This window comes from Monodon monoceros, unplaced genomic scaffold (genome assembly GCF_005190385.1).
Source record: "Monodon monoceros isolate NGI ecotype Baffin Bay Population unplaced genomic scaffold, NGI_Narwhal_1 Super_Scaffold_14, whole genome shotgun sequence".
Lineage (NCBI taxonomy): Eukaryota > Metazoa > Chordata > Mammalia > Artiodactyla > Monodontidae > Monodon > Monodon monoceros.
Window position 1 is genome coordinate 53,611,062 of NW_021703770.1, and position 18,679 is coordinate 53,629,740.

Consider the following 18,679-nt stretch of genomic DNA (forward strand, 5'->3'; position numbering starts at 1 on the left):
ACAAACATTATTATTATTTTATTTTATTCTGTTTTTTTCTGAGAAAAGTAACAGAATCCAGAAAGTCCATAGGTCTGGGTTTCATACCTTTTGACATGAAGACACATACCTCTGAAGTTCAGTCGATCTTCTTAGGGCCAAATCTCAGTATGCTTCAGGAATCAGGTATGGAGAATGACGCAAGAGGAAATAGAATTGCAAAATTTGCTGATATATATTATCCATAATGTATGTGGAAATGGATTCTAAGGGAGTTAGACCAAGGAACATGGAAATAACACTAGAAAAGCTGGGCCAAATGCATTGATATGGGTGCAGTTACTGAACATTCTGGATTTAATGTGCTAGCTCATGGAGTTGGTGGTGACTCTAACAAGTTATTTGGTTGGTTAACCAAACCTTGAAGTCAGTAATGGACTATTTTAATGAGGCTGAGATCCAGTGCTTGTGTGGCATTATGTGGAGAAAGAATTAAAAGGCCCAGAATTCAATCTCTTCACTGGGGAATATATTGATGCATACACTGAGGGGACCACCTGCATCCTTGAAAAGGTCTGGGGTTGCTCTCCTTTGTAGCCAGGTATGACTGTGGCTAGCACCACTCTTTATATGAGTTCCCTGATTTTAACAGAGATAATGGGATGCCAGAGTATCAGGGGCCAAGTGGCCAACTGACAAGGACAGAGTAGGCACATTTCCTAGAAAGGCCAGTAGGGACATAATAGTAATCCAAACACTTTGGTCCATAGGGACCACTGACTGTAGCTAACTGATCACAGTGTCCCTAGGAATAAAATAGATGGGAAGTCTGTAAGAACACTGCTTGAAACTAAGCATGTTCATAGTCCCAGAGTATCTTGGGTTTATTGAAGGAAAAGGGAAGTTCAGGTATCCTTGAAGGGAAGGTCAAGTTCACCTGAGGAAGAAACCTGCAGTATTGTCATAAGTATATACTGTGAATCTATCTTCAAGCCTGCATAAATTTAGCAGAGTGGAAGTGCACTAGGGAAAAATACCCAGACCTTTGGGAATTATTAAATACTACTTCTGGATTGTTGCTAATTCCGATGACCCAAAATACCATGGTGGCTGTGGCCAGGTGATATACATGGATGTACTTCACAATGCAGATGTGACTCACAGAGTACCCAGTTAGTTCATAGGCACACTGTGTTGTTTCACTAGTATCTCGATGTATAATTGGATTAGAAATACTTGGCACCTGGAAGAATCCCCACACTTGCCTTTGGGCCATGAGGTAAGAGCCATTATGGTGGGAGGGGCAAATGGAAACTTCTGAATTTTTCTGCTCCTTACCAAGGTAGTAAACCAGTAGCAATGTCATATCTCTAGGGGAATTTTCAGATATTAGTGACACTGTCAAAGACTTAAAAAATGAGAGGTGGTGATATGTATCATATCATATCATTCCTTAACTTGCCTGCTCGTCCTATGCAGAGGTTCAGTGGATTTTGGAGAATGGCTGTGGATCCTTGTAAGCCTTACCAGGTGGAGATCTACAGTATGTAGTATTTTTACTGAAGAAAATTAGCATATCACCTGGCACTTGATATGCAGTTATGACCTGGTCAAGACTTTTTTCTCTGTATCTTAAGGACCACCAGAAGCTGTTTGCTTTTACCTGGCAGAGACAACAATATACCATCACCAAATTGCCTGCCTGTGTCAATCCTCCTGCTTTCTCTGCCACAATAGGGTCTCCAGAGGCCATGATTGCACTGACATTTGACAAAATGTTATAATGATCCACTACATTGAGGACATTAGGCTGACTGAATATAATATGCACAGAGTAACGGGTATTTTTCATGTCTGAGTAAGACCTATGTGAACCAGAGGGTGGGAGATAAGCCCCACAGAATTTCAGAAGACTGCCATCTTAGTGAAGTTTTTAGAAACCCAATGGGCAGGAGTGTGTTGTGACATCTCCTCGAAGGTGGAGGACAAGTTGCTGTACCTTGCACTACCTATAAAGAAAAAAGAAAAGGCATATTTGGTAAGCCCCTTTCTTTTTCAATTTAAGTTTTAGATTTACAGAAAACATGAGCAGATAGAACAGAGAATTCCCCAATACTCCCTGCCCCTCCATCCCCACATCTTGTTCTCCTTGTTATTAATGACTTGCATTAGTGTGGTACACTTGCTACAGTTAATGAACCAATCTCAATACATTATTATTAACTAACATCCATCATTTATTCAAATTTCCTTAGTATTAACCTAATGTCCTTTTTCTGTTTCAGGATCAGTATAACACATTACATTTCATTGTTATATCTCCTCAGGCTTCTCTTGATTGTGATAGTTTCCCATATTTTCTTTGTTTCCAATGACTTTGACAATTTTGTCAAGTACTGTTTAGATATTTTGCATTATATCCCTTAATTGGAATTTGTCCGGTAATTTTCTCATAATTAGACTGGGGCTATGGATTTTACAGAGGAAAACCGCAGAGGTAAAATGCCATTCTTATCACATCATATCAAGAATCTACACTATCAACATGACTTATTGCTGTTGCTGTTGACCTTGATCACCTGGCTGAGTTATTGTTGTCAGATTTCTCCACTGTAAAGTTCCTCCTATTGCTTTCCTGCTTGTATTCCTCGAAATGAAGTTGTGCACAGCATCCTCCTTGAGGATGAAATATCTACGTAAATTATTTGGAATCCTTCTACAGAGGAAATTTGTTTATTCTCCCCCACTGATTCTTTTTTTTTTTTTTTTTTTTTTGGCTGCGTTGGGTCTTTGTTGCTGTGCGCAGGCTTTCTCTAGTTATGGTGAGCGGGGTCTACTGTCCGTTGCGGTGGCTTCTCTTGTTGCGGAGCACAGCCTCCAGGTGCACGGGCTTCAGTAGTTGTGGCACGTGGGCTCTAGAGCGCAGGCTCAGTAGTTGTTGCACACGGGTTTAGTTCTGCGGCATGCGAGATCTTCCCGGACCGGGGCTCAAACCCGTGTCCCCTGCATTGGCAGGCAGATTCTTAACCACTGCGCCACCAGGGAAGTCCCTCCCCCACTGATTCTCAAATTGATTAATTAAATAATTTCACTGTGGACTTATAGCTATTTATTCTGTACTATGGGTTGTAAGCCAATTCTATTTCATTGATCTTGATGCTTAGATTTTTCCATTTTTGGCCCCTGGGAGTTCTTTCATTTGGGTCCTTTGTTCCTTTGACATTCCCTCATCATTGTGTTTTGTTTGTTTGTTTGAGTACAGTACTTCCTTACATTCTGGCATTACAAGATGCTCCGGGTTTATTTTGTGTTTAATTTTGCTTAAATCAGTACTTTTGACAATGTGACTGTCTAATACCTATTATATTTTAGTTAAAACATATAGTAAACACTTAGTATGTGCTAAGTGCTTTGTTGCATGCTGGGTGTAATGCTATCTATTTTTATCTATAAGCAGGTAATAATCATCTTGATTATCACTCACATTTTTAAACTCCTTTGCTTTTTACAAAGCTCCCCCCCCACCATACATTAGCTCATTTTTAAACCTCACACAATTTTTCTATGATAGATATGGTAGGAATTAATTATGATATCTGTTTCACAGATGAAGAACCTGATCTAGACTTTTAATAGACATTTTTTAAAGGAGAAATGAAACTCTAGTTTATTTTAGTGAGTGCAGCCTCTTTTGAATGCATGCAGCCATTTGTTCAGATTCCCTCTTAATCAATTTTACAGAGAGGTTTCCTGATTAATGCAACATTGTGAGCACAATGAATTTACGTTTTGTTCTCTTACAGATTTATTCTTCATTCCCCTTCTCATTCCGAGCCATGAAAATAATAGAAAGATTTAGTTACACAAAGCCTTGGCTTATTTCAGTTTACTTCAGAATATGATGGTGTAAATTGGAGAAAACCCTATGGAATATATTATGATTGCTCCCTTTTTAAGCATAAAATTTTCTAAGAAGTGAAATAAAATTCCAGTATCACAATAAGTAAAATATTTGATGTAAACTAAGAATGTCAATAAAATTGTGAGTTATGGCACCAAATATGTTTTGACAAACACAATTGTGTAGAGACTTTAAAGATTTTAGTACAGTTCTTGTCTTGTAAAATATGAATGCATCACTTTATGGTGAACTTATGATGTTGCAATGATCTCCTTTCAAATGTCTTACTTTGGAAGGAGCTTGACTTAATTTTTTGTCTCTCCTTTTTTTTGGATATAGATCCTATAACTTCATGCACAACTCATATGTTTTCTTATAGGACTCTGTTTGATGGACTTTGAAATTACAGCTTGTGATCTTCCTTTTACTCAGAGGCAAACCCTTTCTTTACTCTGCACTGCACTCTAGTGTTTGCTTGTTGGCGTCCAGGGAGAGTGCTGAGGTGTGAGTTTTACTACAGTGACCTGTACAATGAATAGCTTCAGAGAAGCATTAGGGAGTATTCTGGGAAGAGTGCATAGCTGAACTCTATAGGCTCTAGCTGAGCTGTCCCACTGAGCTATAGATAAAAGATGACCACATTTAGACACTTTAATTGAACTGCTTTTGGCTTTCTCCAGGTTTTATGAGAAAAGGGCCTTACAATACTCAGAAGTAAAAACTATGCTGTCACCATGTTCAGAATGCTAAAACTGAGTTTTATCTCAAGTGGAAATATTTTGAACTACATTTAAGGTTGTTTGTTTGTCACTTCAAATAGTTTTCCGGAACCACTATCTTTTGGAGACTCCATTCATTTTTCCTGCTAGTTTTTGACCTGATTTAAGGGGAATGGCAATATATGGAAATCTACCCTTCCATTATCACTGCTTATCTTTGGAGCATCATGGATATGTGCTAGGTGGTTCTTCATAGGGACACACTTTTTGGAATAAAGCTGGAACCTTATGCTAGAAACAATTTTCTATTGAAGAATCTGTGACATGTTTGTAGGAACAAACCTGGACAAACCATACATTTGATAGGTAAAAAGCAGAGTCAGATTTGCAGGCCAGGTTTATCAACACAATGAACTGGGTGATTTCTTGACATATGACAAACTCATTTACTGTTTGTCCAGGAAACAATCTGACATTTTCCCAGGGATCTTACGTGCATTTTAAAAGATTTAAGTAATATATGGCCAGAGCATTCAGTGTCAGTACTTGCGGAAGATTGATCAGTTTTGGAGGTAGCATCTAATCTATTCAAGGGATTTAATTCATCAAAATGTATTGATCTCCAACTATGTGCCATACGCCTTCCATGAGGTAGAGGATATGAATAATCTGTTTTCAAAGGACCCAGAGTCTTTTCATAAAAAATATTTAAATAATAATTCAAGGGAGATTATTAGTATAATAGTAATCAAAGTAAATCTAACAGAAGAATGACTATTTCCAACTAGGAATCAAAATGGCTTCACAGAGGAGAGAAAGTGTTGTTTATAAAGTTCCAACTTTACGTAGTCCACATAACAATGGTATGATCCCCATTTTACATGAAAGAAAATGAACCTAGAAAAGTTAAGTACTTGCCTAGTATTATAAAATGAAGCCAGATATTTAAAAGGGAGTTGAGGCTAAATAACGAGTACAAACAGGTGCATTGTACTTTTCTCTCTGCCATGTGTGTTTAAAATTATACATAATTATACATATACACTGTTGGTAAGAATAATTCCAAAACCTCTTTCTCTTTTCAACTAACCATTATCAGGGTCCAAAAATAGAGATGGCAAACCAACCTATAAAATTGTTATTATTATATCCCTTTCACATGTGAGAAAATGGGGGCTTAAAATGTGTTACGTGACTTGCTTGGTATTAAGCAAACAAATGGTGGATCCAGAATTTGTATGTTGGTCTTTTTTAACCTCTTTATTATGGATATATATATATATATATATATATATATATATTTGCTTTTCTTTTTTTAAAAGGTTGTGTTATAAACACTTAACATGAGATCTACCCTGTTAACAAATTTTTAAGTGCATAATACAGTATTGTTAACTATGGGCACAATGTTGTACAGCAGGTATCTAGAAGTTTTGTATCTTGCTTAACTGAAATTTTATGCCTGTTGATGATCAATTCCCCACTGCCCCCTCTCTGCAGTCCCTGGTCACCACCATTCTACTTTGATTCCAGGAATTTGACAATTTTAGAGACCTCATATGAGGGGGATCATGCATGTCCTTCTGTGACTAGCTTGTTTCAATTAGCACGATGTCCTCCAGTTTCATCCATATTGCTGCATATAGCAGGATTTCCTTCTCCTTTAAGGTTGAATAATATTCCATTGTATGTATATGCCACATTTTCTTTATCCATTTATCCATAGATAGACCTTTAGGTTACTTCCATATTTTGGCTATTATGAATAATGCTGAAATGAACATGGGAGCGCATATATATCTTTGAGATCTTGATTTTAATTATTTTGGTTAAATCCCAGAAATGGGATTGCTGGATCATATGGTAGTTTTATTTCTAAATTTTTTTGAGGAAACTTCATACTATTTTCCATAGCAGCTGCACCATTTTACATTCCCACCAGTAGTGTATTGTGGGTAATTTTAAGCACTCATTGTAGACAGAAAAGTACAGTGCATCTGCATGTACCCATTATTCAGCCCCAACACTCGTTAGCTCACAGCCACACTTGCATTTAATCAAACTTCCTTTACATTTCTGCCTACCGAATTGTTTTGAAGCAAATCCCATACATAATATTTCATGCATAACTATTTGAGTATGTGTCTCTGAAAGAAAAAAACTCTTGTTGATGAACCCAGTCATGGTGCCATTTTCATACATAAGAAAACCTAGTTATGTCTTACATCATCAAATATCTAGTCAGTATTTTCTCATACATGTTTTATTTTATTTTTGTTTGTTTATAGACATTATGTTGCTGGTTTATTCTAACTGGGATTCCAACAGGGTGCACCACTGCATTCTGTTAGTACGTCTCATGGATATTTTAATTTCATAGGCTACCTTAACTTATATTAAAAAAATTTTGAGATTGATCTGTTGAAAAAATTGAGTAATTTGTCTTGTGACCTTTCCTGCTTTCTGGATATCGCTGATTGTACTCTCATTTTTTAAAGAAAACCTCTTCCTCTATTCCCCGTGTATTTCCTGTACTGGTGGTTAGATCAAGAGGCTGGATCCATATTTAGGTTACACTTTTGGCAAGACTACTTCATAAATGGTGTTTTAAACTTCCATCGAGAGGCATAATGTCCAGTTATCTACTGCTGTGGCGTTAGGTGCCACTGAGGATCATTTCCCAGGTCCAGAGTTTACTTTGGGGTTTGCAAAATGGTAATATTCCAATTATGTAATTACATCTTTATATGTTAGTTGGAATACTTCCATAGATAGAATTTTTTCTCATCGACTTTTGAATACCCTGAGGTATAGTTTTTACTATAAAAACAAGTAATCTGTATGATTCTTTCCCTTTATTTATCAGTTTTTAGAACAAGGAGTTGGTTTCCTAGCATCCTCCAAAGGTGATCTTTTTTTAAAACATGATCATTGGAATTCCTGGATTTTTAACGTATTTTATTGATTTCAACCCACTGATGTTTTTACTCTTATTGGTGCTGAGGATGACTCATCTTTGTGCAGTGGGAGCCACTTTAAGATGTTTCATGAGTCCTTTTGACACTATTCCAATAATTTTTGATAACTTCCTTGCTTTCTGGAATGACAAAATACTAAGATTCATCTTGTAAATTGCCTGCCCCTGACTTTTATATCTGTCTCCTTTACATGTTACCTCTCATCACATATAAGTAATAATTTTATTTAAATATAGCTTAATCTCCCATTGTATGTGCATATATACACACACACATATACACACACAGACTCCCTTTTTCAGATAAATGGTAATACGATATATAGTATACATGTTGCTTATACTACTTGTTGTTTTCATTTAACAATATATCCTGGAGATCGCATATTAGAAAGCACTCTTTTTTTTTTTTTTTTAACCAGCTGTATGGTGCTCCATAGTAAGTATCTCAAAGTTAGTTCAATTCATCATGTATTAATGGACATTTAGGTTGTTTCTGGTTTTTACCTTTTTAAATCATGCAGTAAATATCCATGTGTATACATATTTTCATGTTTATCTTTTAGATAGATTCCTAGAGAAGGGCAAAACATAAAAACATATGTAAAATCATTAAATAATGCCAAATTGCCCTCCATTGGGGTCATAACATTTTGCATTCTTTTTAGAAACACATATGTGCCTGTTTCCTCTTAGTCTTACCAACTAAATGTATGATCACACTCTTGATTTTTTGTCAGTGTGATAAATAAGATATATCTGTGTAATATTAATTTGTATTTCTCTTATTATGAACTATTTTTTAAATTATGAGACATATAGAGTCCTAAACGTATGAGAAACTGCATTGCCTGTATTGCCTTTTCTACTCACGTCTCTAGCCTGTTTTTCTTTTTTTTTTTAACATCTTTATTGGAGTATAATTGCTTTCCAATGGTGTGTTAGTTTCTGCTTTATAACAAAGTGAATCAGCTATACATATACATATATCCCCATATCTCCCCCTTCTTGCGTCTCCCTCCCGATCCCACCCCTCTAGGTGGTCACAAAGCACTGAGCTGATCTCCCTGTGCTATGCAGCTGTTTCGCACTAGCTATCTATTTTACATTTGGTAGTGTATATATGTCCATGCCACTCTCTCACTTCGTCCCAGCTTACCCTTCCCCCTCTCTGTGTCCTCAAGTCCATTCTCTACATCTGCATCTTTATTCCTGTCCTGCCCCTAGGTTCTTCAGAACCTTTTTTTTTTTTTTTTTTTTAGATTCCATATATACGTGTTAGCGTACGGTATTTGTTTTTCTCTTTCTGACTTCACTCTGTATGACAGACTCTAGGTCCATCCACCTCACTACAGATAACTCAATTTCATTTTTTTTTATGGCTGAGTAATATCCCATTGTATATATGTGCCACATCTTCTTTATCCGTTCATCTGTCAATGGACACTTAGGTTGCTTCCATGTCCTGTCTGGCCTGTTTTTTAAGTAGCACTGTTGTTATTTTAATTTTGCTTATGAAGTTGTGTTTGCCATGCTTTTTTTTCTTTGGCTGTGCCACCATGCAGCATGTGGGATCTTAGTTCCTCTACCAGGGGTCGAACCCTTGCCCCCCACAGTGGAAGTGCAGAGTCCTAACCACTGGACCACCAGGGAAGTCCCTGCCATGCAAGTTTAATCTTTATGTAGTCAAATTTATGAATGATTTTCCCTACTGCTTCAATATTTTGAGCGGGAAGAGAATTTTCCTTGCCTCTCAGTTATAAGGATATTCAGAAATGTTTGTACTTGTGTAATTTCATTTTTTATATTTAAATTTCTAATTCCTTTAGAATTTTCACTGATTTCTGGTGTCAGAAATGAATTCAATTTCTATTATTTTCATGTACTTATCCAGTTATCCCAGCACCATTTATTAAAATGCCCATATTTCCCACTTGATTTGTGACTTCACCTTTGTTGAATACTACCAGCAATTGCATATATTTCTGGATTCTCTACTCTTTCTTATTGACCTTCCTGGCTACTCATATGCCAACATCACACTGTGTTGATTATAGAGACCTTAGGATATGCTTATATATCTAATTGGGCCAGCAATCCCCTTGCCGCACTGTTGCTCTTCTTTTTCAAGTGAATGTAGGTCTTTGAACACCAAATTCAATTCCTTCAGTAAGATGTCACAAAAACAGAATATTTAGACTCTTTTAAATAGGAAAATAAGAAGGTAAACCTGTGAAGGAATTTGATGGCAAAAATGGGTCAAGAATAATTTTGTTTTTGGTATTTGTTTTAATTAAAAGACTAAGAAGAACCAAGCCTACAGAGTCCACTTAGCTTTTTTTGTCTTCTATAGATCCCCTTAGAGAAGTGATGTATTATCCTGATTTAGCAATCAAAATTTCCATCGTGTAGATCCCTTGATTAGGTCTGATTGTGTTTGAAAACACTAGAAGAATTCAGATTTATTAGTGATAACACCCTTCTGACACCTGGCAGTAAAGCCCTGGATATCTGTGTAAGATCCAAAGCATGGTGATGTGGTTGCTATGTTGGAATATATTGGAGAGTGTGTGTATGTGTGTGTGTGTGTGTGTGTGTGTGTACACATTCTTCACCACTATTCACTAGAATACAGTGAGGTTTAACGTTCACGTTGTCAGTCTCAAAAATTCAAAGATATTTCTTAACATGGTAATCTGAGGGGAGAAAACAATAATTATAATGTGTGGAGATCCTAACGTCTGACAGTTGTAGCTGCAAAGAATTTTACTCAGGAACTATTTGAGCAAAATGTTGGGTTTGCAGGTTGAGCATTTTTGTCATAAGTGATCCGGTTTTTAAAAGCTTGATTGTGGGTGGCGGGTGGCCGTTGGGCTCAGTCAGAGGATGGCCGCGGCCACGGCAGGTGGATCCCTGGGCCAGTCCCCTGGCACTGCTGTCTGGGCTGCATCGCAGCCACTGCGGAGGTGAGGGGACTCGCGGTGCCGCCAGGCCGTGCTCTTCTTCCTCAACAACATCTCCCTGGATGGGCTTCCCTCGAGTTTCTGGAAGACACGGTGGGATGTGCCTCCCTTCAAAGAACCAAACATACATCTGGATCCCCAAGACACAAAGGCCCGAAGAAGACTCACTTCATCAATAATATGAGGCAGTACAACTCCAGGAACAGCAGGATCATGCTCATCTGAGCCAAGCAGTCCGTGTGTGCAGCCTTCTCTGTCTTGCCCTGTGGAGAAGGCCTGTGCGTCAGTGACCTGAGGGTGGACAGCCAGAAGCAGAGGTATCCATCCGGCGACGTTTCCATATCTTCTGAGATGGTCTTCCTGTTGGAAGATGTTGAGCTGAGGGCGGATGGAAATGTTGTGTCTTACCAAGATTCTGTACCCCACCAACACCCTGGTCACGCTCAAGCTGGCCCACTGCCTCAGCCCCGACTCAGAGTGCCCTGTGCTCCGCTGGGGTCCAGATGCAAACCTGTCCTGCCCAGGGTGGCGCTAGCTGGCTCAGAACTAGGGACCGATGCGGGGGATTCCCTGTAGTACAATCCCAACCTCCTGGCTGACCCTCAGTGACCCTGCGGCAAGCACAAGTACGTCCTCATCTTCGCATCCTACATGACCACAGTGATAGAGTATGTGAAGCTCTCCCACCTCAAGAAGGACATGAAGGAAACCTTCTGGGAGAAGTTCCCGCACATCAAGCTGATGCTGAGCAAGATTAGGAGTTGAAAATGAGAGATGCAGAACTTGTCCCAGGAGTGTGTTTTGGAGCCTGTGACAGTGCCGATGGCCTATGTGTACTTTGAGAAGCTCGTCCTGCAGGGCAAACACAACAAGCAGAACTGCAAGCTGCTGAAGAAACAGCAGATGAAGGAGCAAAGTAAAAGCCCACCAGACCAAACAAATGAAGACAAAATAGGCAGTCTACCTGAAAAAGAATGATAGAAAAGATGATCCAAAATAATCTTGGATATAGAATGGAGAAAATACAAGAAATGTTTAAAAAGGACCTAGAAGAACTAAAGAGCAAACAAACAATGATGAACAACACAATAAATGAAATTAAAAATTCTCTAGAAGGAATAAGCAGAATAACTGAGGCAGAAGAACGGGTAAGTGACCTGGAAGATAAATAGTGGAAATAATTACCACAGAGCAGAATAAAGAAAAAAGAATGAAAATAGTTGAGGACAGTCTCAGAGACCTCTGGGACAACATTAAATGCACCAATATTCGAATTATAGGGGTCCCAGAAGAAGAAGAGAAAAAGAAAGGGATGGAGAAAATATTTGAAGAGATTATAGTTGAAAACTTCCCTAATATGAGAAAGGAAATAGTTAATAAACTCCATGAAGCACAGAGAGTCCCATACAAGATAACTCCGAGGAGAAACATGCCAAGACACATATTAAACAAACTATCAAAAATTAAATACAAAGAAAAAATATTAAAAGCTGCAAGGGAAAAACAACAAATAACATACAAGGGAATCCCCATAAGGTTAACAGCTGATCTTTCAGCAGAAACTCTGCAAGCCAGAAGGGAGTGGCAGGACATATTTAAAGTGATGAAGGGGAAAAACCTAAAACCAAGATTACTCTACCCAGCAAGGATCTCATTCAGATTTGACGGAGAAATTAAAACTTTACAGACAAGCGAAAGCTATGAGAATTCAGCACCCCCAAACCAGCTTTACAACAAGTGCTAAAGGAACTTATCTAAGTAGAAAAAACACAAGAGAAGGAAAAGACCTACAAAAACAAACCCAAAACAATTAAGAAAATGGTAAAAGGAACATACATATTGATAACTACCTTAAATGTAAATGGATTAAATGCTCCAACCAAAAGACATAGACTGGCTAAATGGATACAAAAACAAGACCTGTATATATGCTGTCTACAAGAGACCCACTTCAGACCTAGGTACATATACAGACTGAAAGTGATGGGATAGAAAAATATATTCCATGCAAATGGAAATCAGAAGAAAGCTGGAGTAGCAATTCTCATATCAGACAAAATAGACTTTAAAATAAAGACTATTATAAGAGACAGAGAAGGACACTACATAATGATCAAGGGATCAATCTAAGAAGAAGATATAACAATTGTAAATATTTATGCACTCAACATAGGAGCACCTCAATACATAACACAAATGTTAACACCTATAAAAGGGGAAATTCACAGTAACACAATCATAGTAGAGGACTTTAAACCCCATTCGCACCAATAGATAGATCATCCAAAATGAAAACAAACAAGGAAACACAAGCCTTAAATGCTACATTAAACAAGATGGACTTAATTGTTATTTATAGGACATTCCATCCCAAAACAACAGAATACACTTTCTTCTCAAGTGTTCATGGAACATTCTCCAGGATAGATCATATCTTGGGTTACAAATCAAGCCTGAAGAAATTTAAGAAAATTGAAATTGTATCAAGTATCTTTTCCGACAACAGTGCTATGAGACTAGATATCAATTGGAAGAAAAAATCTGTAAAAAATACAAACACATGGAGGCTAAACAATACACTACTTAATAACGAAGTGATCACTGAAGAAATCAAAGAGAAAATCAAAAAAATACCTAGAAACAAATGACAATGAAAACATGATGACCCAAAACCTATTGGATGCAGCAAAAGCAGTTCTAAGAGGGAAGTTTATAGCAATATGATCCTACCTCAAGAAACAAGAAACCTCTCAAATAAACAACCTAACCTTACATCTAAAGCAATTAGAGAAAGAAGAACAAAAAACCCCCAAAGTAAGCAGAAGGAAAGAAATCATAAAGATCAGATCAGAAATAAATGAAAAAGAAATGAAGGAAACAAAAGCAAAGATCAATAAGACTAATAGCTGGTTCTTTGAGAAGATAAACAAAATTGATAAACCACTAGCCAGACTCATTAAGCAAAAAAGGGAGAAGACGCAAATCAAGAGAATTAGAAATTGAAAAGGAGAAGTAACAGCTGATACTGCAGAAATACAAAGGATCATGAGAGATTACTAGAAAAAATATGCCAATAAAAGAGACAACCTGAAAGAAATGGACAAATTCTTAGAAAAGCACAACCTTCTGAGACTGAACAAGGTAAAAATAGGAAATATATACAGACCAATCACAAGCACTGAAATTGAAACTGTGATTAAAAATCTTCCAACAAACAAAAGCCCAGGACCAGATGGGTCACAGGTGAATTCTATCAAATATTTAGAGAAGAGTTAACACCTATCCTTCTCAAACTCTTCCAAAATATAGCAGAGGGAGGAACACTCCAAAACTCATCCTACGAGACCACCATCACCCTGATACCAAAACCAGACAAAGATGTCACAAAGAAAGAAAACTACAGGCCAATATCACTGATGAACATAGATGCAAAAATCCTCAACAAGATACTAACAAACAGAATCCACCAGCACATTAAAAGGATCATACACCATGATCAAGTGGGGTTTATTCCAGGAATGCAAGGATTCTTTAATATATGCAAATCAATCAATGTGATTAACCATATTAACAAACTGAAGGATAAAAACCATATGATCATCTCAATAGATGCAGAAAAAGCTTTCAACAAAATTCAACACCTATTTACGATAAAAACTCTCCAGAAAGTAGGCATAGAGGGAAATTACCTCAACATAATAAAGGCCATATATGACAAACCCACAGCCAACATTGTTCTCAACGGTGAAAGACTGAAACCATTTCCTCTAAGATCAGGTAGAAGACAAGGTTGTCCATTCTCACCACTCTTATTCAACATAGTTTTGGAAGTTTTAGCCACATCAACCAGAGAAGAAAAAGAAATAAAAGGAATCCAACTCGGAAAAGAAGAAGTAAATCTGTCACTGTTTGCAGATGACATGATACTATACATAGACAATCCTAAAGATGCTCCCAGAAAACTACTAGAGCTAATCAATGAATTTGGTAAAGTAGCAGGATACAGAATTGATGCATAGAAATCTCTTGCATTCCTATACAATAAAGATAAGAAATCTGGAATAGAAATTAAGGAACCACTCCCATTTACCATTGCAAAAAAAAGAATAAAATACCTAGGAATAAACCTACCTAAGGAGACAAAAGAAGTGTATGAAGAAAACTATAAGACACTGTTGAAAGTAATTAAAGATGATACAAACAGATGGAGAGATATACCATGTTCTTGGTTTGGAAGAATCAACATTGTGAAAATGACTATACTACCCAAAGCAATCTACAGATTCAATGCAATCCCTATCAAACTACAATGGCATTTTTCACAGAACTAGAATAAAAAATTTCACAATTTGTATGGAAATACAAAAGATCCTGAATAGCCAAAGCAATCTTGAGAAAGAAAAACGGAGCTGGAGGAATCAGGCTTCCAGACTTCAGACACTACAAAGCTACAGTAATCAAGACAGTATGGTACTGGCACAAAAACAGAAATATAGATCAATGGAACAGGATAGAAAGCCCAGAAATAAACCCACGCCCATATGGTAACCTTAACTTTGATAAAGGAGGCAAGAATATACAATCGAGAAAAGGCAGCCTCTTCAATAAGTGGTGCTGGGAAATGTAAAAGCATGAAATACACAAAAATAAACTCAAAATGGATTAAAGACCTAAATGTAAGGCCAGACACTATAAAACTCTTAGAGGAAAACATAGGCAGAACATTCTATGACATAAATCACAGCAAGATCCTTTTTGACCCACCTCCTAGAGAAGTGGAAATAAAAGCAAAAATAAACAAATGGGACCTAAGGAAACTTAAATGCTTTTGCATAGCAAAGGAAACCATAAACAAGACCAAAAGACAACCTTCAGAAAATATTTGCAAATGAAGCAACTGACAAAGGATTCATCTCCAAAATACACAAGCAGCCCTTGCAGCTCCATATCAAAAAAACAAACAACCCAATCCAAAAATGGGCAGAAGACCTAAATTGACATTTCTCCAAGGAAGATATACAGATTGCCAACAAACACATGAAAGGATGCTCAACATCACTAATCATTAGAGAAATGCAAATCAAAACTACAATGAGGTATCACCTCACACCAGTCAGAAGGGGCATCACCAGAAAATCTACAAACAATAAATGGAGGAGAGGGTGAAGAGAAAAGGGAGCCCTCTTGCACTGTTAGTGGGAATGTAAATTGATACAGCCACTAAAGAGAACAGTATGAAGGTTCCTCAGAAAACTAAAAATAGAACTACCATACAACCCAGCAATCCCCTACTGGGCATATACCCTGAGAAAACCATAATTCAAAAAGAGTCATGTACCACAATGTTCATTGCAGCACTATTTACAATAACCAGGACATGGAAGCAACCTAAGTGTCCATTGACAGATGAATGGATAAAGAAGATGTGGCACATAGATACAATGGAATATTACTCAGTCATAAAAAGAAACGAAATTGCATTATTTGTAGTAAGGTGGATGGACCTAGAGTCTGTCATACAGAGTGAAGTAAGTCAGAAAGAGAAAAACAAATACCGTACACTAACACATATATCTGGAATCTAAAAAATAAAAAAAAAGGTTCTGAAGAACCTAGGGACAGGACAGGAATAAAGATGCAGATGTAGAAAATGAATGGGCTTGAGGACACGAGGAGGGGGAAGGGTAAGCTGGGACGAAGTGAGAGAGTGGCATGGACATATATACACTACCAAATGTAAAATAGATAGCTAGTGGGAAGCAGCCGCATAGCACAGGGAGATCAGCTCTGTCCTTTGTGACCACCTAGAGGGGTGGGATAGAGAGGGTGGGAGGGAGGGAGACACAAGAGGGAAGAGATATGGGAATATATGTATATGTATAACTGATTCACTTTGTTGTAAAGCAGAAACTAACACACAATTGTAAAGCAATTATACTACAATAAAGATGTAAAAAATAAAAGCTTGATTATACTTGAGTACAGTATCTGTCTGATATCTGAATTATTTTTGTGATGAGTGAGAGGAAGCATCCTTGCAGGTTAAAAAAACAATGACTAAAACAGTTCATGAGAAAAAAAGTAACACATCTCCTGCTATTTTGGAATCGAATATTGAAGCAGAGAAGTGGTCTCATAATTTTGGCATTTCACCAATTTATGATACTAAAAACTGATTATTAAGTACACTTATCACATGCCAAGCACTGCATAGGTCATTATGGATATATGTCAAAGTAAGTTAGGGAGACAGAGACAGGTAATGAACAAGACTATAGAGAGGTGATGCTGTGGAAATGCAATATAGGCAGACACTAACTGTGCTTGGTGATATAGGGAGGACACCAAAGTAGATACGAATGTCCAACTTGAAACTTCTGAAGCATTTACTTTTGAAATTTCTTACATTTAAGGGGCCTCACTAATTTTAATCATATGGTGCTGTTCTAGCATGACATTTATTTTTTTTAATCGTGAGATTATTTCCTCTTTTCTCAAAATGATGATCAGGTCTCTTTTTTAAGCCAATTATTGTAACACCAACAGGTCAGATGTTTTTTTTTCAAAAAGGAATTCATCTACCCCTACCCGATCTGCTCCCTTCCCTCTATTTTCTGTTTCAGTTAACAGAGTCACCATTTATGATGTAGTCTAAACAGACACCTCAAATTGAACCCATAGCTAATACTCCTCCAACTCCTATATTCAAAAGTCTTGACGTCTTGATAATTCTCTATGAAATATTTGTTGAGTATGTCCCCTGCTTTCAACTCCAATAACAACTGTTTTTGTATTTCTTCTGTATTCTTGCAATCCATTGAACTGGTCACCCTAATATTGTTGCTGCCATAAATACCTGTCAAAATTGAGTTAGTATAAAATCATTCCACAGGATGAACCCTTTTACACAAGTTCCAGTAATGTCCTTCCAAACCTGGCCAATCTCCAGCCACTTAACGATACCTCATGATGGCATCCTCCCATCTCATCACCATTCTAATCTTAGCGTTATGTTCTCCTTACCCCGAATGACTTTGCTGTTCAGTAAATATACTGTGTATCTTCAGGTCATCATGACTTTTAAACATTCTCTTCTATGCTTGAAATGCCACTTCCTTACATTTCTGCCTCTTAAATTTCTCCTCTTGAGGTCACACTGAAAGACTGACATCTTTGAAGAGAAGGGCATGTATACGTATTTAAATACATATATATATAATTTTTTTCCCTTGCACTTTGCACTTAGTCCAGTGTTTAGTGCATAGTAAGGACTTAATAAAAATTGTAAAACGAACATTAACCCAGTTGGCTACAGGGAAACATATTGATCTGAAGGGGTACATTACTCATGGTCCCAATGAGAAACAGAGATGCACTTAGATGAAATTCTAATGAGTAGTTAGAGAAGGGACTATTTACAAAGTATGGTTAAGCAAACCAATGAAGGATGTTCAGGCTCTAGCTACCAGCAAAAGAAGCTAATGCCACTCCTAGGCCTGAAGGGATGAGGGGAGAAAATAGACTTGTTAACAGAGTCCAGTGAAAGCTGGAGGTGTGAAGGGACTTCCAGGGTAGCTGCAGAGACATCTGACCACTGCCAGAATTATGGCCCCAAAGCAAGTGGTAGTGAGGGAGATATTCCTGACCTGTCTTCTCTCATGCTCAGATTTCCTGGCGATGCCACCCATTGGCTAATTCCAACCAGAAGCCAGAGAACAGGAGAGCACAGATGATAGTCTGTGTGGGACAGTCCGTCACGACACAAAACGGAACTTGGAAGGGCAGAGAACAGAATGGGCAGTACAATCAGAGAATAAACAGAATGAGAAACGTGCTCAAACCTTAATATTAAATGATGGATGCCGACCAGTCTCTGGGGCACGATGCTTACGATACAGCCTCCAGTAACCAAATTGCCTGGGAACACATACCTTAATTAAATATTTTCCTTATCCACACCCTGTAACAGCGACAGCAAAGATGACAATAGTGACAGTAACAATTACCACTTACCACGTGCCAGATGCTGTGCTAAACACTTCACTCATTTTGTCATTTATGCCTCATAACAGTCCCCGTTTTGCGAATGCGAAATAGTCACAAAGTCTTTTAATTCCTAAACTGTATCAGTGCAGGGAGA

The 18,679-nt window shown here is 37.6% G+C and overlaps 1 pseudogene; it reads left to right on the forward strand.

Moving 5' to 3' along the window:
- The first annotated feature begins 1,192 nt into the window (after positions 1–1,192).
- Positions 1,193–18,679, forward strand: part of LOC114895347 — a 64,198-nt pseudogene continuing 46,711 nt past the window's right edge.